Source organism: Magnolia sinica, chromosome 13 (assembly GCF_029962835.1).
Source record: "Magnolia sinica isolate HGM2019 chromosome 13, MsV1, whole genome shotgun sequence".
NCBI classification, from domain to species: domain Eukaryota; kingdom Viridiplantae; phylum Streptophyta; class Magnoliopsida; order Magnoliales; family Magnoliaceae; genus Magnolia; species Magnolia sinica.
This window is the reverse complement of record NC_080585.1, coordinates 83375275-83396393: the sequence shown is the minus strand read 5'-3', so window position 1 is coordinate 83396393 and position 21119 is coordinate 83375275. Positions and strand designations below refer to the sequence as shown.

Genomic DNA, 21119 nt, shown 5'->3' with positions numbered 1-21119 from the left:
ACATGTGGGGGGGAGGCTTGGGCCCTTCCATATTGTTTTAATATATATATATATATATATATATATATATATATAATGTTTATGAGATTGGAATATTTGTATTCTAAAAATAATAAGGAAAGCTTGAATAAAAGAATATTCGTCATCACATTGTTTTATTAATCTAAGTTCTCATTACATTCCTTGCATTGCTTTTGATTCTAAAACAAGATGCAATTGACAATATCAAATAATAATTGGATGGAATAATTTCGGCAACATTTCAGCCCTTGTTGGATGTCCATTGAAATGACAGAAGAGTTGCGCGGATTCTGAGTTCTTTCCGCATACTTCAGAATGGAGTTATCCTGAACTTGTAAAATTATCAAGTCAATTTAGCAGTTGCGTGGCCGTGCAAGACTGACAAGTTGCGCGGTCGCGTAACTTATTCTGGAAGTTTCCTTCTGCTTCAAGTCTGCTCCGATTTCGTCCACCCTCAGGATACATTGACTATTGCCAGTGCACAACTCCCTGGGAGGAGTTATTGCGTGGATCCTCCTTGATGCCTAGTCTCGTTTATCGTCACTTAAGGGTTTTCGATAGGGATTGGCCATGGGGTTTACAAAACATTCATAGGAAGAGGGGCGGCGGAGGTAGACCTTATACGACTCTTTCGTAAGGGTTGTGTCGCAAACTAACAGAGAGGATAGAGAATTAGGGATCTCGATCCATGAAGAAGTGAAGAGTCAAGAAAGACGTCCGGAATCTGACCACCTAGGCGGTGACTAAACCAAGAATTTAAACGTCGACTCCTGCTTAAACGAGAGCATGATCTCCAGAAAGCTCTGAATTCATTGTAAAAAGTCCCCAAATGAGAGGGCCAAAGGGGTATTTATAGGCATTGGCACATGTGACACCTGAATTCCCCACAACTTAATCAAATTGCGCGGATGACTTCAAATCTTATTAAGATTGCACGGCCGCGGAACTCCACCTAGTTGCGCGGTCGCACAATTGACATTTTATTCTAGAACTCCAACTTTGTTCCCCATCATTTCTTTCTTCATGGTCCTGCTTCCTCACGGCCTCGCAACTTCTTGTTTCGCAGTCATGGAACTTATATCCCAAATAAATAATAATAATAATAATAATAATAATAATAAATTTGATCCTCAATAGATGCCCCCTCGATCCCCTTGGAGTTCTTTGAAGATAAATCAATGGTGGATCGAATACTCTTTTGTTTTCACAATTAAGACTCACAAGATTCACAAAAGTTTTTGATTTTCGACAATTTCCCAATGTTGCTTGACTTTTCGTGTTGCACGAGACTAGCTGCCCGACCGGGTCCGTGCAATATCTGGCAGGTCCATGCCTATAAACACTGGACTTCGCCTCCCTTCTTCACTTCACTCGCGCGTTGCCTCTCCTCTATTCTTTTGTCATATAGTTGCACAACCGCGCAACTTACTTTGCCTCGGCAAAAAAAAAAAAATTCCCAAGTGCTTAAACTCCGCACGACTTTTCAAACCTGCGCAACTTGTAAGAACCGTGCAACTTCTTTCTTCTAGTTATTTACACTTTCCCTCTTATGTACACTTTCCATTTAACAAATTCTTGTAAAAATGACAAAGTCGAAGGGAACTTCTAGAACTCAGGATGAATCTTCAACTCCCTCCCGCTAGACGAGGAGCCAAGCACAATTCCACAGTGCTTGATCCCCCTCATTAGCAAAGCACCCTTCAAAGAGAACGGAAACTTCCACTAGCAATCCAACTCTCTTCAAGATGCTGACATTACCAAAGATAAGACTTCTCGGACCGCATCATCAATTTACCAAGTCCGATAAGTAGAGCTATCATTATTGGGGATATAGAAAGGCCACCCAGAAAAGGCCCTAAATCTACTTGGGTAGAGTGGCTGAAGAGTACCACCAATATACGTATCGACAGCACCAAGCTGACAATTAGGGAGGATAGTCCGACTCCCGCTCGCCCGCAGAAGAAGAAGAAGCCAAGTAAGGAGCAACACTTCCAGGAGAAGTTAAGTTCAAAAAATGTGTGCAAAACTCCTGGGATAGTGTTAAAGCATCGCACAGCTTGACAAGTTTCAAAGCCCTTTTCGAGACAAAATGATCGCGATCCCCCTCACTCTTTGTCGTCATCACTCCATCTTGCGAAGTGAGCTAACAGACATAATGACTCATAGCAGGCCGTTCCTCAATACTAATTGGATCAAGAAGGAACCCAACATTCTAGAGGGTTCACTAGTCAAGAGGGGCTCTAAGCAGAGAGCTGGGAAATTTTCCACCATGTGGTTTTTTTATGCCCGATTATAGCCCGCATGACCTCTTTCCAGTGCATTATTTTAAGGCATTAAAGCAGAGGTATCACATTCATGAAGCTCCTACCCTGTGGGGTAATGATGAATTCTGTACCCACGGTTTTCTTTCTCCACACTCATATTATAATGCTTGGGCGAAGATAATCATAAAAGGACACTCTGAACATTGATCAAGATATGCCTTTTGGAATTCCGTTGAGGTTACATCTGACCACTTCTACTGAGATGTTAATATTTTTAAAGGATTTCTAAACTATTGGTGCCCCACCACCAATTCCTTCCATCTCCATGTGGGTGAAGTCAATATCACCCCCTCGAATTTATAGAGAATAGTCAATACCATCTCTTGTGAGAATTTTGCATGGTCGAAGATAATTGGTGATAATCTTTGATCATTGGTGATAACCTTGGAGTCATTTATAGGGCTCATGCACGGATACACTGACTATGGCCAGTGCACAACTCCTGGGGAGGAGTTATTGCGCGGATCCTCCTTGATACCTTTCTCTTCTTCGGGCAGGATCTCCAAAGAGCTCTGAATTCCTCAAAAAATGTCCCCAAATGAGAGGGCCAAAGGGGTATTTATAGGCATTCGTACATGCGACATCTGAATTCCGCACAACTAAATCAAATTGCGTGGATGACTTCGAATCTTATTAAGATTGCACAACCATAGAACACCACTTAGTTGTGCGGTCGCGCAATTGACAATTTATTCCAAAACTCCAACTGTGTTCCCCAGCATTTCTTTCTTCATGGTCCTGCTTCCTCGCGGCCGCACGACTTCTTGTTGCGCAGTCGCACAACTTATATGCCAAATAAAAATTTTTAGTTCCTCAACACATATGGGTTGGGCCTTAGCCCATTTACAACTTATTCAAACTCTATTCTAAATGCACTCTTTCAACACTCCCCTCAAGCTGGAGCATCTTATACTAATGATGCCCAACTTGCAACAAGGGCTAACATAACCTTAAAAAATATATATATGTACTTTAACATCCCCCCTTACACTCAAGGTGCTCTGGAAAAGATGAACCTGAGTTTGGAGAAAACAAAAGAAATACTTTAACATTCCCCCTTAACTCAAAGGTGCTCTGGAAAGGAGGAAGTCGAGTTTAGAGAGGCACATAAAATATTTATTCGAAAGCATAATATAAAATCAAGGAACTTCCTGCCTTTGTACATATTCGAAATACATGTCACATGAAACTCTTACCAGGGCCTAATTAATGATTGCTTGATTTTCTTAATAACCACTTCCATCATTGCATCAATATCATTAAAAATCTAATCAACCCTCTCTTTCCAAATGCCCTAGATCGCTTGGCCATGTCACAATACGCAAGCAAGTGATCCAACTATTCCTCTGATTTCTATGCATGACACATCTATTGAGCACTCTGTGATTTTGTTCGTTGATATCAATGATGAAGATCTTCGTTGGCGTCATTGTTCAAAAGAACAAATCAACCCTCGGAGAAACAAAAGCATACCTTTAGGGTGCATTTGGGTGACATGAAAATTGCAATTTAACCAGTATTTTCTATAGTTGCATTTTAAATATGAGGTGTTTGGTCTTCGTAGAAAATTTACAAGCTCCCTCCTAAAATTAAGAAGGAAATTTCAGAAAACACACACACACACACACCATATGATTAATGCTATCTTTTGGGAGGGATGAGTAGGTAGTGTTTTAAATAGCAAATAGCATGTAGTGCAGCACTCACCCCTGAAGCGTGAGGCTTAAGCTACATAGCTTGTAGCATAAGCTACACACTACTAGATTTTCAAGTATCATGAATTCACAATATTTTACACCAAATTAGTTGATTAATAATGAAATTCAATGAAATTTTGTGCAATCAAACACAACCTAAAATAATAGAAGATTAAGTATGAAGGTAAAGAACGAGCAACATAACTTATCTAATACTATTACTCTATAATCATTGAAAAAAGTAACTAATTTTTATTAAAAATGAAAAATGTAACAAATCATTGAAAACATTAATTGATTTTAATGTTTTAGTGAAAAGTAACTTGTAATGTAAGTTACATAGCGTGTACCATAGGTTATGTATACATAGAGTGAACCATGTGCTATGTAGCATGTAGCCTCAGTTACGAATGAGTTAAGCTATTTTCATGAGCTATAAGCTACATGCAGTAGAAAAAGATTTGATGAGGATAATGTGAAGAAGAGATGAGAATATTGAGAGAGAAGGAGGAGGAGAGTTTGGGAGAGATGATGTGTTAGGCTTGCATGCCCTAACACATAATATTTTATTATGAAAAAGCATATAGTACACTGCAGGGGAATAGGGAAGTGTGCACATGCACTTACACTAAAAGGACACACAATAAATATAATACACTAGCATTCTCTATACTCCCCCTCAAGTTGGAGCATCGATGTTGATCATGCCCAACTTGTCACAAACACGATGAAGAGCATCTCGACTCAAGGATTTTGTAAGAACATCAGCAAGTTGATCCCCAGATCAAACAAAAGGAGTGACAATTTCCTTAGAAGCGACTTTCTCCCGAATAAAGTGACAGTCAACCTCAATATGCTTGGTTCGCTCGTGAAAAATTGGGTTACGAGCAATATGGATGGCCGCTTGATTGTCACAGTGAAGAGGAATAGGACCCGAAGGAGGATAGCCAAGTTCTTCAAGAAGATTGCGAAGCCACACAAGTTCACATGTCGCATGAGACATAGCACGATATTCAGCTTCAGCCGAGGACCGGGCAACAACTGGCTGCTTTTTGCTCTTCCAGGTTATAAGATTGCCACCTAGGAAGGTACAGAAGCCGGATGTAGAGCGGCGATCAAAAGTACTACCTGCACAATCAGCATCGGAATAGCTAGAAAGATGAAGATGACCATGCAACTGAAAGCAGAGGCCAAGACCTGGGGCTGATTTTAAATACCGAAGTATGCAGTAGACAGTCGTGAGATAGGAAGTACGGGGAGCTTGCATGAATTGGCTAACAACCCCCACTGCAAATGAGAGATCTGGGCGAGTAATAGTCAGGTAAATAAGCCGGCCTACAAGTCGTCGATACATCTCGGGATCAGTAAGGAGAGGACCATCATCTGGTCGAAGCTTCTGTGAAGTATCCATGGGAGTGGTAGCAGGCTTGCACCCTAACATGCCGGTCTCCATGAGAAGATCGAGCGCATATTTTCGTTATGACAAGACCAATTTGGATAATGAGCGAGCAACTTCAATTCCGAGGAAGTAGCGAAGAGGACCAAGATCCTTGATTTCAAACTTGGTCTTCAAAAAATCTTTGACCTCCCTCATTCCAGCAGAACCACTACCGGACAAAACAATATCATCCACATAGACAATGAGAACCATGATGCCCGTCGGTCGACGACATATAAAGAGAGAATGATCAGCATGACTACGAACAAAGCCAAACTCCAAGAGAGCCTGACTAAATTTTTCGAACCATGCACGTGGAGATTGTTTGAGTCCATAAAGAGCCTTCTTCAACCGACATACGAGTGCAGGGTTGTGAGAAGCAACAAAGCCAGGAGGTTGATGCATGTAAACTTCCTCTGTAAGATCCCCATGGAGAAATGCATTCTTAACATCAAGCTGAAACAAGGGCCATGATAAATTAACGGCCAAGGAGAGCACAACACGAATTGAATTAAGCTTAGCCACTGGAGAAAATGTCTCGAAGTAATCCACACCATGAGTCTGGGTGTAACCTTTAGCAACAAGACGGGCTTTATAGTGATCAATTGAGCCATCTGGAAGAAACTTGATTGTATAAACCCATCGATAGCCAACAGGCTTATGACCTACAGGAAGTGGCACAAGATCCCAGGTATGATTCTTCTCAAGAGCAGACATTTCTTCCATCATCGACTTTGTCCAATCAGGACTCTGAAGAGCATGTGAGAGAGATCTAGGAATAGTCTGTGATGAAAGGGAAGCTGCAAACGACTGAAAAGACGGTGGAAGATGATCATATGAAACGAAATTACTAATGGGGTGTTGAGTACAAGATCGTGACCCTTTGCGCAAGACAATGGGAAGATCTAAACTCAAGTTAGGAAAGTCACCTGAACCAACATCCAAAGTAAGCGGAAGGGTAGATGACTGAGCTTGTGAAGATTTATCTCGACGCTGATACACCCGTAGAGGCTTAGGCTCACCCAGACGCTGATACACCCGCAGAGGCTTAGGCTCACCCATATCACCAACATGATGCTGAATAGAGGGGAGAGGAGTTTTCCCATGATCACAAGTGGAAAGAGGATAAGAGTTATACTCCCCCTGACGCGCAAGAGGATCATAGAGGGATCGGCCTAGAGAGGAGAAAAAAGAAAGATCCTCAAAGAAGGTGACATCGGTAGAGACATATTTCTTGCGAGTCAATGGGTCAAAGCATTTATAACCTTTCTGACTCCGAGTATACCCTATAAAGACACATTTAATCGCCCTGGGACTAAGTTTATCATTACTCCCATCTAAAATTTGAACAAAGCATATACAACTAAAAACTTTAGGTGGTAGAGGAAATTGATTATCATGAGGATTCAAAATAGTAAATGAAGATTTATAAGACAAAATACGTGAGGGTATACGATTAATAAAAAAAGTAGCAGTTAAAAGAGCATCACTCCAAAATTGTTTGGGTAGATGCATACCAAATAGAAGGGTGCGAGCAACTTCAAGAAGATGACGATTCTTTCGTTCTGCAATACCATTTTGTTGAGGAGTGCGAGCACATGACGTCCTAGATAAAATACCACATTCCTGCAAAAAGGACAGAAAGGCAGTAGACATGTATTCTCCCCCATTATCAGAATGGAGGGATTTGATGGAACAATGAAATTGAGTGCACACTTCATGATAAAACACTTTAAACGCATCAAACACTTCACTTTTAGATTTCAAAAGATAAATCCAAGTCATGCGGAAATAATCATCAATAAAGGTAACAAAATATCTAAATCTAAAAGTCGAGGTAACCGGAGCTGGTCCTCAAACATCCGAGTGAACCAGAAGAAAAGGTTGAGATTTCCTCCTAGAAGAGCTACGAGGAAACGTAGCACGATGATGTTTAGACAATTCACAAATATCACAGCATAATGGTTTAGTGACCGGTAAGGAGGGAAATAAAAGTCTCAATCTAGCAATGGATGGGTGGCCTAAGCGGCAATGCCACCGAGTCATGGACTCTTGATCTAGAGAAAGGGTACTAGAAGCAGCAACAGGTGTATCATCGAGAAGATAAACGCCTCCTTGCTCATGCCCCCCACCAATAACTCTCTTCGTCTGTAGGTCCTGAAACAAACAATAAGAAGGAAAGAAGGTGATGGAACAATTGAGTGATTTAGGAAGAGTGCTAACAGATAATAAGTTTAATGGAAAACGAGGCATATGCAATACGGAGGATAAAGACAAGGAAGAAGAGAGAGGGATGGAACCAATCCCAGAGATGGAAGATTGGGTTCCATCTGCGACTGTGACATACTGAGTGGGAGAAGAAGAAGAATAAGAAGAAAAGAATTGCAACTAACCAGTCATATGGGAGGAAGCTCCAGAGCCAATGACCCAGGAGGTAGGAGAGGATGACGCAAGAAGGGCAGTACCTGACTGGGCCGAAGCTGCGTGAGAAGGCTCAGGAATATTCCGAATGTGAAGCCGCATAAGGGCATCATATGCCGCCCGAGAATAAGAGACTCCCCTGAAGTAGACTGCTCAGCTGTCGGGGTGGAAGACTGTGTCTCAGAAGCAACAGAAGCAGCGGCATACGTAGGACGACCATGTAGCTGCCAGCAATAATCAATAGTGTGATTAGTTCCACCGCAATGTGAACAAATGCGGGAACCATCACGTCCTCGTCCACGTCCACCACGACCATGACGACTACAGCCGCCGCGACTGCGATCTAGATCGCGGCCTCTACCACGACCACTAAAACCAGAAATGCGCCCTAAGCTAAGGATGGTACCCGAAGACCAAGGGAGGACTGATCGCCAACAAAATGTGTCGAACGCTCGGGTGGCACAAATGAATGAGAAGGAAGAGTAGAGATCATAGCACGTTGACACATGGCATAGACTGTCGTCAATGGGGGAAGAGGATCCTGCATAACAACCTGATCGCGAACGTGAAGATAATCAGAACTCAACCCAGCGAGGAACTGCATGATACGAGTATCATCCACTTGCTTATGAGCATGTTCATGATCCTCTTTACATTTGAAAGGAAGAGGCTGATACATATCCAACTCATCCCACATACCCCGAAGCATCGAATAGTAGTCTTTTAAGGATCTGGAGTTTTGTTGAAACCGACCAATTTCTTGAATAAGCTGGAATACCCGTGAAAAATTCTGAGATTCCGAGAACATATCATGAAGCGTATCCCAAATGCCTTTAGCCGAGGATAAAAACATCACTGAGTGGCTAATCGAGGAATCCATGCTATTCAACAACCATGCAATAACTTGATAATTCTCCTTTGTCCAAGACTTGTAGGTAACATCTGTAGTGCTTGGGGAATCATCCAAAATATATGACAACTTGTCACGGGCTCCTAAAAATACTTTTACAGATTGTGCCCATTGAAGATAGTTGTCACCATTCAACTTAATGGAGGTAATCTGCAAGGGGTTAGATTCAAGAGACCCTATGCCAAGAGATGAAGGCCCTTTGTCAACCATAATAGAGTCCAAGAGAAATAAACCTATGCCAAGAGACCCCCTATGCCAAGAAAGATTGATTCAAACAACTCTATCTCACTCAATCCTTCAACATAACAAGAGATAAACCTCAAACAAATATCAATCATCCAAAATACCATGAAACGCAGTCAAATAGGGCCTGACCTAGTGAAAAACGGCCCAGCCGCACGCCCATTTGAGGTTAAAAACCTCTCAAACATTGATCTTAAGTAAAAAATCCACCATGGATAGCTTGGGAGGAAGATTTCAGTCCATCTTGAGCAAAGAAACCGAAGAAAAGCTTACCGATTTGAGGTAGATCGAAGAAAAACGGAATCTGGAACCGATTTTCGAATTTCTCTATTTCGCCCAAAATACCATGAAATGAGGTCCAATAAATTTTGAAAAAATCATGATAAATCTTCTAAAATCAAGATCTATCAAACCCCTAAACTTTTAGCTCAAACAGAGCCCATGCGTCCGTACAACGCTGACGTCAGTCGTACGACTGCTGACGTCAGCAAGGTGACGTGTTGCCTCTCAACCCGTTGGATGCAGAATGCCTTGAACTTGCTCTGATACCAAGTAGAAAAAGATTTGATGAGGATAATGTGAAGAAGAGATGAGAATATTGAGAGAGAAGGAGGAGAGTTTGGGAGAGATGATGCGTTAGGCTTGCATGCCCTAACACATAATATTTTATTATGAAAAAGCATATAGTACACTACAGGGGAATAGGGAAGTGTGCACATGCACTTACACTAAAAGGACACACAATAAATACAATACACTAGCATTCTCTATACATGCTACAAAGGCAAAAACAATTTGAAACACTAGTTTAAGGAAGACCATGTGATGGACTGTCCAATAAGGATGGCAATGAGCTAGGCCACATAGCCCAACCCTAGTGGCCTAGCCTTGTATGGCTAGGGCCTGGGCCCCAAAACTTGGCCCAAGGGCTGGGCTCAAGCATAAAAGCTAGATCTAATGTCCAAGCTAGGCTAGGGCTAGGGCCAATGATGAATGGCCTAGTCCAATAATAAAGTGGGTCACTGTTATACTAAAGGATGGAGGACTAGAAGGCACTTATGAGGATTGTATTCAATTTTTGTGTGATTTAAAGGCAACTTTTGGATTCTGGATCATTTTTCTATCATCAAAACCATTTATAAGATGGGACCAAGGTGAGTTGATGAAGGAACAAGGGTAATCTACGAGACCAACTTGTTCACACAATGCACTAATTAAATCGAATCAGGCACCAGTAGGTAAATCGGTCCTGGAGCGAAGTCCAACTCAACTCTCTGAGCATGTGGTCGCTTACTCATGCTGCAAAGTAGACATTATTAGGCATATACCAGGTTTGCAATGCATAGGTTTTGCCTAAGGCACGTGAATGCTGACTCGCTTCAGTAACTCCTAACCTGGCACCATATAAGCCATGACATTATTGGGAGAAGAAGGTTCTACCTAAAGCGTGTGAGTATTGGCTCAACAAATCCTAACCTCATCAAATAAAGGTCCCTCTAAAGCATGTGAGTGCGGACTCAACACAAGAATTCCTAATGTTAGTGATGGGGACATCCCACGCATGCCGTCCACACGTGCATGCACACCACCCCCATTACGCTCGTACGCCAGAAGAAGGATGGCCCCACTGTCGATCTGGATCGATGACGACATCCAAGGAGGGCCTCCTAGCTAGAAGATGGAGTTTTGATTCAAAAGAGTGGGCCCGTTAGTCAAGAAAAGCCTATCGTGGGATCTCATGATCGTGGTCCACTAGTCAGATTGATTTTATATTTTAGGTTTTGCTTATTAATGTTATTTAGAATATTATGGACGCTTTAGATTTATTTGATTAGTTTTTATTTTGGTTTACTTCATCGCCAAGTAATAGGTTGCGCACATGGCGCAAGTTTTAGGGTATAGGGTTTTCTTATAAATAAGCACCCTTTATAGCTTTTTCCATTCATTGAAGATTAATAAAAATTCTGCATTTTCCTACTCTCTGAGTTGTGAAGCCTAATTGGGTGCGAAGCCCTCCCTTCATCGAAGGGTTAACTACCGTGGTGCGAAGCCACATCTATCCCGATTCGCCTCCATCCATCGCCATCTCTACTACCCATCTTCTACCATCCCTTCTTCTCACCTTACGCCATCATCTACACTTCGAATCAATCATCTATTGCAACAATTCTCCTCCCCACATCAGAATTTCAGAATCTGGCCCTACAGGAGGGTTGAAAGAGCACCACGCACAAATCGTACATCGGATCGAGCTAAGATTTGGGGGTTTTAGAGTCCGTCCCTGGCCGACCAGGGCCAAGGTGGCCTTTTTCTGAATAGTGGGCCCTACACACCGTGATCACACGCACGTGCATCTGGGCCATTGTTGTTGTCCACACGTGCGGTACTTCTCTGGTTCATCTCTCTCTTCTCTTTCACTCCGCTTTCACCCAAAATCCCTAAATGTAATCCTAAATTACTCAAATCTCCAATTTTATGCTCCTTTTCTCACTCTAAGGTTCCCCGAATTGGAATTTCTAAATCCCTTGGATTAGGGACTGATTACTATGCATGTGTGGATGATTATTTCTTATCTTTGAGTATCGTTTGGTTCATAATTTTTATTGATCCAGCCCTATCATGTGTAGGCCTGGACTTGCATAGATTCCCCTTAATTGAATGTTTGGACTTTCATGTGGGATATGGAATTTGTGTAATTGTTTATGAACTAACGTGATCTTAAGCTTGAAATCTTGCACATCATATCTGAATTTCATGTCCTACATCAGTTACTACCACTGTGAATGTCATTTGACTCCAATGTCTCATACCCAGTCACTCAAAGTTGTCCACTATATTGTAGCACACGCTAATAAGTACTAACACAAAATTCATCTGAACATGCACAACACGTCAGGGATTAAATAATACATATACATAGTAATGACTGGAGGCAATCATGCCTTCCGCTTTCTACACGGTCCACCAATGATGATCTCAAGGCCTAGAAAATTGACCGCGCCTAAGTACTTAATGTGTGGGTATTTAGAAAAATTGATTTCATAAACATGTTCTGAATGCAAAACATTAATAATTTACACCACCCACTCTTGGGAGTACATGGACTTTATACTAGCACACATCTAAGTCTCAAATACTGCAAAATGGGATATCTACCATCATAACCAATGGGGAGTAGAATTGAAAATCTCACAGAAAATTGCCACTCCCACTTTTGCAAAAGATATTAAGCTCTCCTAGGCTAGGTATTCAAAATTGGTTACGTAACGGTAACAATATGACTAATTAAGCGATATGGGGATGCAATGCCTCATTTTGATTTATTTATTTATTTTACTGTAACTTTTCGTTATGCGTCTGTAATGATCAGATCGTAACGGTAAAAATAGCTTCTTCTTTTTATAAAGACCGGTGTTATTGGTGGTTTTGTACACATTTCTTTTTATTTTTCAGTTCTTCGCTTTTTGGAGTTATTCTAAGGTGATTTTGACCACTCTTCTGCAATTGCAGTGATTAAAACACAAAATCTGATCATTTTGAATCAATTGAAGCTTTGAGGGCTGAATTTGGGGGAATTCGAAAATAGGTAAAAATCCAACATTCTCAGCCCCTGGCTGATCAAGTTCCAACGTTTGCAAATTAACAACTGAAATGACTCCTACCAAGATTCTTAGCGGTCCACATATGGACAGATGGTGAAACTTTGAGGCTTCTAAACACTCATGTTCCCTCACCCATATTTCCAAAAAAGCCTAACATCATGAGGATGTGGCTTTCCGAACCAGCCATACATTTCCCCCTTTCAAATGGCTTGAGATGTTGTTGAATGCATTCAAGTGTTGGCCGATTCTGGATCTTTACTGTTGATGCTATTGGGTTCCATCTTGGGCCTGTTTTGGCCCACTTTGTATGATCTTTACTGTTGGAGATGTTGGGCTCCATCTCAGGCCTGTTTTGGCTCGCTTTGTGTTGCAAATTCCTCTGGTTTGTTGGTTAAACTTGTCTCTTCGAAGTGGCTCTGATCGAGCACTTATTTTTGCTCTAGGATGATTGTCAACTTCATTTGGATGCAGATGTCAGGATTTTAAAGAGAGTAGTTTGGTAGATCGCACAGAGTAGCTTTGATAAGACCGAGTGGGAAAGCCTGCTTTCCTACAAATTGGAAGCAAGCCTATCAATGAGAGCCTCCTTCGTAAGGTCAACCCTCGAATACTTATTCAAATTCAAATTTAAGCATGACCCTACTTCAAAACACCCAAGAAAACTAATGAGGTCATTACTGAGAATAAATGTTCAATCAACAAATTGAAGATGGAAGACATGGATCTCTGTAATATCTACAACAAAACGATTATAAATTTATTTAAAAAAAAAAAAAAACATTTTAGTACAAGGCAGCTAAACTCCACAAATGAGTAAAGAAATGCCTAAAGAGGGCTCCTTTTCTTGGATTCCTATCAACTACGGAAGAAACTCACTAGAAAGTATGTAGCAACACAAAGCATGAAGCGAAACAGCAAGATATTCATGTTTGAGTGGGAAGCATTTGTTTCAGAATGGTAGCAAGTATAAACAGTTTGGAAGCTGAAGCGAGAGCAACACCTGGTTAATACGTTCTTGCTACTTGACCATTCACCAAAACTGAAAAGTCCTCAAAAACATTCTATCCATTTTCACCTTCTCCTCTGGAATCCTATCCATATAAGTTTTGTAGAGAAGAACAAGGATATTTCTTATCCCCCTAGATTGGATGCATTTGTTAACCATTACAAATCAATCTGGGATTTCTAAGTTTCTATTGTTAGTGCGTAGATTTGCGTACACCTGAGGTGTACAATGCAACTGTGGTATACATAGATTTCCATGCACCTACGGTTGTGCCATATATAGGATTAGGCTTTAGTCTCCTAATCCATTTTATTTTTCTTATCTCTTTCAATCTCCAATTGTAATTAGGATTACAGAGACTCCTCAAGACTAAGCTCAAGGAATGGCGTCAGGAGGAAATTCAAAAGAGAGGCTGAAGTCGAAGCCCTCCTATCAGAACTCCAGAGAATGGATATGGAATCTGAAGCAGCTCCTATGTCGAAAGAGTTTTTAGTCAGGCGCATTTCTATTATTCAAGAGCTTTCAAACAAAGCACATGAAGAGGAAACTTCATGGAGGATTAAATCCAGAGTCAAATGGATTGCTGAGGGGGATAAGAATACCAAGTTCTTCCATAATATGGCCGATAAGAATACCAAGTTCTTCCATAATATGGCCAATATGCACTCTCGGTCTAAGGCCATCCTCAGTATATTCGATAAGGGAAGCAAAATTGAGGACAGAAAAGAGATTGAAGACCTCGCTATATCTCACTTTAAAGATCTCATGTCGACTGATAATTGGGTTAGACCGAGATTAGATAATATTTCTTTCAGTTGTTTGCAGGTTGCTGATGCTAACCTGTTGGAATCACAATTCACTAAAGAAGAGGTCAAGGCGGCTATTGATGCTTTGGGTGGGGACAAGTCTCCAGGACCAGATGGCTTTCCGATCAGTTTCTATCACACTTTCTGGCAATTTGTTCGGCATGATGTTCTTTTGTTTCTCCGGGAATTCCACGCTAGAGGCAGATTATCGAAGGGGCTTGGAACAACTTTTATTTCTCTCATCCCTAAGGTGGCGGGTGCTTCATCCTTTGCTAAATTCAGGCCAATTAGTTTGATCGGGAGCCCTTACAAAATTCTTGCGAAAGTCTTATCTTCTCGGCTTTCAACAATCATCGGGATGCTCATTTCCAGTAATCAGAATGCCTTCATTAAAGGCAGGCAGATCATGGACGGAGCTCTTATCACCAATGAAGTTCTTCATTCCTGCCACAAGTCTAAGACTGAAGGTGTATTCTACAAGCTGGATGTTGCCAAGGCTTATGATCTTGTGGAATGGGATTTCCTCCTATATATGCTAGCTTGGATGGGCTTTGGTCTCAAATGGAGAAGGTGGATCGCTACGTGTATTGGTTCGGCCCACTTTTCCGTTATTCTCAATGGCTCTCCTTCAGGTTTTTTCGAAAGTTCGAGAGGGCTGCGGCAAGGGGACCCCCTTTCCCCTTTTCTATTCCTTATCATGGGCGAGGCGCTGTCCCAGATGTTGAAGAGTGGGCAAGAGCAAGGTCTTCTTCGTGGTATAGTATTGCCGGGTTTGGCGGATCCACTCACTCACATCTAGTTCGTTGATGACACTCTCATTTTCTCAGAAGCTTCTGATGAAAGAATCGAATATCTCCTCATTGCTATCCGCTGTTTTGAAGCGGTTTCGGGTCTTAGGATCAACTTGAGCAAATCCAAATTGCTCGGAATAAATGTTCCCCAGCAGGCTTTACAGAGTTTTGTTGATACGCTCGGGTGCCGCGTCGAGTCTTTCCCAACTTATTTTGTTGGCCTGCCCCTTTGTGTCCGACCCTCGCCGAAATACATGTGGGACAGGGTCATCAGCAAATTTCATAAGTATTTGGCCTCCTGGAAATGCCGGTATTTGTCCCTGGGTGGTTGGTTGACTGTGATTAAAGCTGCTCTCTCTAGCCTTCCCCTCTATTTTATGTCGTTGTTCACATGTCCAGGGCCGGTTATTAAGTGCATCGACAAAATCAGAAGGGGCTTCCTGTGGTTTGGAAAGGAAAATCAAAGGAAGTTCCATTTGCTCGAATGGAAAGAAGTGTGTAAAGTGTTCAGTGAGGGAGGTGCAAACGTCAAGAATCTGAAGCTCGTGAATTCAACGTTGTTGGGGAAATGGACCTGGAGATTTGCCTCGGAAAATGATGCTCTATGGACTTCGATAGTCCAAGGTAAATATGGGGTGTCCCAGGGAGGTTGGTGGCCTAAAGAGTCTTCGTTCTACAAGGCCTCCCACATCTGGAGGGATATTCTCAAAGAAAAAAATCCTATGATCGCCAATAGCAGCTATGTGTTGGGGAACGGTGCTTCCATTCGGTTCTGGGAAGATATTTGGTGTGGGGAAAAGCCTCTCAAGAGTTTATTCCCTCAAATCTACCGGCTTACTCCTGACAGAGATATCTCCATCAACAGGTGTTGCTATTCCACGACCGGTCACACTGTTTGGGGCATCAGATGTAACAGAAACCTTAATCAAAGTGAAGCCGATGAATATACGAAGCTTCAAAACTGCATTTCCAAATTAACGATAATCAGTTCTCAACTTGACGGTATTGTGTGGCCATTGGAAAAAAACTGCTCTCTTCTCTGTCAAATCCCTCTATGCTGCTATCTACCCAGCAGCGCAGCCCTAGAGCGATGTCACGTCTTTTATTTGGAAGTATCATGCTCCTCCTAAGTACATATGCTTCGGGTAGTTGGCGGGCCGAAATGGAATCCTCTCTATAGATAATTTGGCAAAGAGAGGCATGCAGATAGTCAACATCTGTCTATGTTGTATGCGCCAGGCAGAATTTGTGAATCATTTATTGGTTCACTGCTCTTTCATCTCCTCTATTTTTGCGGATTTCTGTCAGCAGTTTTCGGTCAGTTGGTGTGCTCTAGAATCAGCGGAGAAGATGTTGTCTGCTTGGAATGGGCTGAAGCTTGGAAAAATCAATTCGATCATCTGGCATATGGCTATTCTTGCCATTTGGTGGGTTGTCTGGGAAGAAAGGAACGAAAGATGCTTCAACGATCGTTCGTCCTCAGTTAAGGCCGTGGGGTCTAAGGCTAAAAAGTTGGTGTTTGAATGGGCCATTAATGTTAGGGATCTAAAAATGGTCGATCTTTCTTTTCTGGGTGGTTAGGAACTCTCTGCTATCTCGGTAGATTGCTCCTCTGCTGTTTTTCTTTCTTCGGTCTTTGTATGTTTTCCTCTTTTTTCAATGAATTTTTAGTTTGTTGCCTTCAAAAATAAAAATAAAAATTGTAATTAAGATTAATTGAATCATCTATAAATAAAGGATTAAGGAAGAGGGTGAATACGTGCAATCAATATTTTTAGTATCTTGTGATATCATCGATATGTCCCACGATATATCTATTATCCTAGCTGGGCGATATGAAACTCAGCTTTAATATCCATTTTTCCTGATATCATCCAATATATCGCACGATATCGCGATAGCATGCGATATATTCACATTACCCCTTTATAAATTCTTAATGTAGCGTGCGATATATTGATATTAAGTGTGATATTGAAAGGGATAAAAGGAAACCGACATTATTTCTTCTGAAAATATCCTAAAAAACTCACACATTGAAAATAGCAAATAGATATATATATATATATATATATATATATATATATATATATATATATATATATATATATATATATATATATATGGGAAAAGGTACTATGCGCTCGACCTCGCAATAAGCTCCCGTGAGGTCGAGCTGTGTGGGCCCCACCATGATGCGTGTGGACCATCAACACCATGCATTTGATGGGTCCCCTCTAAATTATGGGATATCCCAAAAATCAGCCGTATACGGAACTCAGGTGGGTCATACCATCTAAAATCATGTGAAGACATGCCAAAAACATATAAAAGCACTTGGTGGGGCCCACCTGAGTTTTGAATTCTACTGAAACTTGGTCTGAACCCTCATCCAAGTGGGACACACATAATGGATGGGCTGGATTTGCAAACCACATCTCGGTGGGCCCAAAAAATGATTATGAATGTTTTAATGGTGCACGGCCCCTCCCCACTTCTGTATGTGGTGTGGCCCACACAAGTCACGGATTGACTTGATTTTTGAGACCTAGGCCCACGATGGAATGGTGCATCTAACTGATGGGGTAGATGTTTGAAACGCATCACGGTGGGGCCCACACAACTCGACCTCATGGGACGGTCTTGTGAGGTCGAGCGTATAGTACCTTTTCCCTATATATATATATATATATATATATATTCCTACTACATTGTAAGGTGATTGCAAGAAGTCCACTCTAGTTTGTTGGAAGAAAATCTTCAAAATTTCTCTGAAATCGCGATCAGAAGCTTGTTGGGGTTGGATTCTAAAAGTCGTTTTTTTTTTTTTTTTTTTTTTTTTAAAGTTTTGATTCATTTTTTCGTTTTTGTATGTTATAAATAGTGTTAAATGGTAAGAAATCCATTATTCTTCATGTTTTGCACGAAAAATTATGAATTTAGAGCTTTAATTTGGAGATTTGGGGGAGATGAACCAAGTTACAGAAAATTGGGGAAAAAAAATCAAAATTTCCTCATTTTTTTTTTTTCCAAATCAATTGCAATCTTAGTGCCCAAACACGAAATCAAATATGTATATAACCTGATCTACATATTCTTCGCAATTTGGGGATTTTTTGAAAAAAATATTTTTTAATTAAAAATTGATAAAAAAATATATAGTTTTTTCAAAATCCATAGGTATATTTCTAGTTTTGTACTTATTTTTCTTTTGAATGTATTGCTTGTGTTTACATGCATCATCTTTCATTTATATATTTTATGAATTGATTTTGAGTATAATTGCATCAATTCGGTTAGATATCACATAGATTAGGACCCATACAATGGAAACCTATTATGTGCACTTGTTTTTTTGTGATTTCTTTTATTTCTAAGTATGTATTGTTATCTTTTTTTAACAATCCCCAATGTTTCATTGAAAAATTCAACCAATTTCCCAATGTTTCCCAAAAACCTCGATAAATTACGCGATACAACCGATATGTCTTGTGCGATAACCAGTATGTATACATATCCTAAGGGTGCGATACATTACACGATAATGATACGGAAAACATTACGTACAATATCCTCTCTTCCTCCTCTTTTTTCCCTCTTCTTTAATATGAGTTTTCATGGTATTAGAGCTTCACTGATCCCGGCCTCTTTTTTTTTTTTTTTTCCTTCTTTCCAACCATTCTTCTTCTTCCTCTTTCTATTCTCTGTAGTAAAACTTGAGTTTTAAAGTCAATTAGAATTTCCTGGAAGATGTCTCTTATGAAGGACTATGAGAGAGAACCTTCCTAATCATTAGAGATCACAAATGGTCCAATGTTCACATCATATGAATCTCCTAATTCTTAGACCACATGAATTTAAGAACTCTAAAGGGTTGTTTAGTATTTAGGGATTTGCGGCAAGGATTTGTGAAATATATGGATTTTAAATCTCCCCCTTTTTTGTTGAGGGTTTGTCCAATTCATGGATTTCCCAAATCCACTCCTATAAATCCATGGATATGGGGCAAAACCAAATCCTAGGAAAAAAAAATGACTTCCAATTCTACAAAATGAGAGACTTTCTTAAAAGAAGTAAAAGTTATTCCATTGCCGGATAATTGCTTTGATATTGCCATAAATGCTCCCAAATCCAAGGATTTGAGGCTTCATTCCCAAACACTATACTTTCTGATTTGCCAAATCCAAGGATTTGAAACTTCATTCCCAAACACTATACTTTCTGATTTGCCAAATCCAAAACCATGAATTTAATATGTTCATGGATTTTTCAACCACAAGTTTCATTTCCCTAATACCAAACAGGGCCTAATGGAAGATTGATGAGAGTGGAGCCCCTAGAAACTCCGCTTCTACCACCAACTCTAAAAAATCTACACATGCAGGACATGTTTCTACTCCCTTGTTAAAAGAGAAGCAAATCATAAAAAAAGGCCCCATTGTTCCCATCTCACAATGATCATGATCATTCATTTGATTTACTCCATTGAGGGTGGCAACTCTTGGATCTTCTTTTAACCATCCATCTACCGGTCATTTATTTAATACATCAGATTGTATGGTGGAAAGTATATTGCAGCATTGCCTATCCAAGGTAGCACCATCTAGATGAATGGTCTAGATAGTGGAAGCCAACCATACATAATGCTAGCCGAAATGAAAGTGCCTATAACTCTAGCACTGAATTCCATATTACCTCCCTATAGTATGCATATCTTCTAGGAGAAAGAATATAAAGAAAAATCTAGGGTCATTGGGCTGCCTGGATGCCTGTAAAATCATTAATTTGTAATCTGATTACAGGTGTAAAGTGTTTATAGCCTGTCCTGTTTGGCTTTAAGTTGTAATATGATTACAGGTAAACAGTTGTCTGTGTTTGGATAACTTGAAATCTGTTTACAGCCGGTAGCTAGGTCATGCACGACAAAGCTTGGGATGATAAATCCTTTAAAAATAATCAAATGACATATAAAGTCTTACTTAAGATAGATTATCAGGATAAGCCTAACTCAATAAAGCCCATGACCGATCCTTACGCTATAGTATGCATATCTTCTTCTCCAGGTAACAAGATTAACTCCTACAAAGGTACAGTAACCTATAGTGGATCACCTATCTGAAAGAGATCCAACCCAGTATGTATCAGAGAATCCTTCCACTCTAAGATGTCCATTTCACTTGTAGAGAATTCCACGGCCTAAGGCACTCTTCAAATATTTAAATATGCAGACCATAGCTTCCATATGAGATACACGATGGGCTTGCATAAACTGACTAATTACACTGACTAGATAAGTAATATCCAGTCATGTAATAGTTAAATAGATCAATTCACCAACCAACTAGCGAAATCTACCCGAATCATCAAACAAGTCTCCTTCACCTATACTTAGAATTTGCATTCACGGGAGTTGTAACCGGCTTAGCCCCCAGTAAACATGTCTCTTCTAACAAGCCCATAACATATTTCCTTTGTGACAAATTAATTCCCAACTTTAATCGAGCTACCTCAATACTCATAAAGTATCGAAGATAGCCTCAATCCTTTGTACCAAAGTGTTGTTGCAAGAACTTCTTCAACTCAGATATGCCTTTACCATCATTTTCAGTAATGATGATGTCGTCCATGTAAACAACAAGAAACAAAATACTAGTCCCACTCTGCCTAATAAAGACTAAGTGATTAGCATGGCTGCGTTTCATCCCAAACTACATTATCGCTTTACTGAATTTATCAAACCACGCACGTGAAGACTACTTTAACCCATAAATCAATTTTCTTAGTTGACGAACTTTATTAGACTCACCCTGAGCAACAAAGCTAGGTGTTTACTCTATGTACACTTCTTCAAGTAAATCAC

The 21119-nt window shown here is 40.5% G+C and overlaps 1 protein-coding gene across 2 annotated transcripts in view; it reads left to right on the top strand.

The window, feature by feature from the left end:
* LOC131223933 (telomerase reverse transcriptase) overlaps window positions 1–21119 on the top strand; it is a 181059-nt gene that overhangs the window by 147257 nt on the left and 12683 nt on the right. The window lies entirely within an intron of this gene.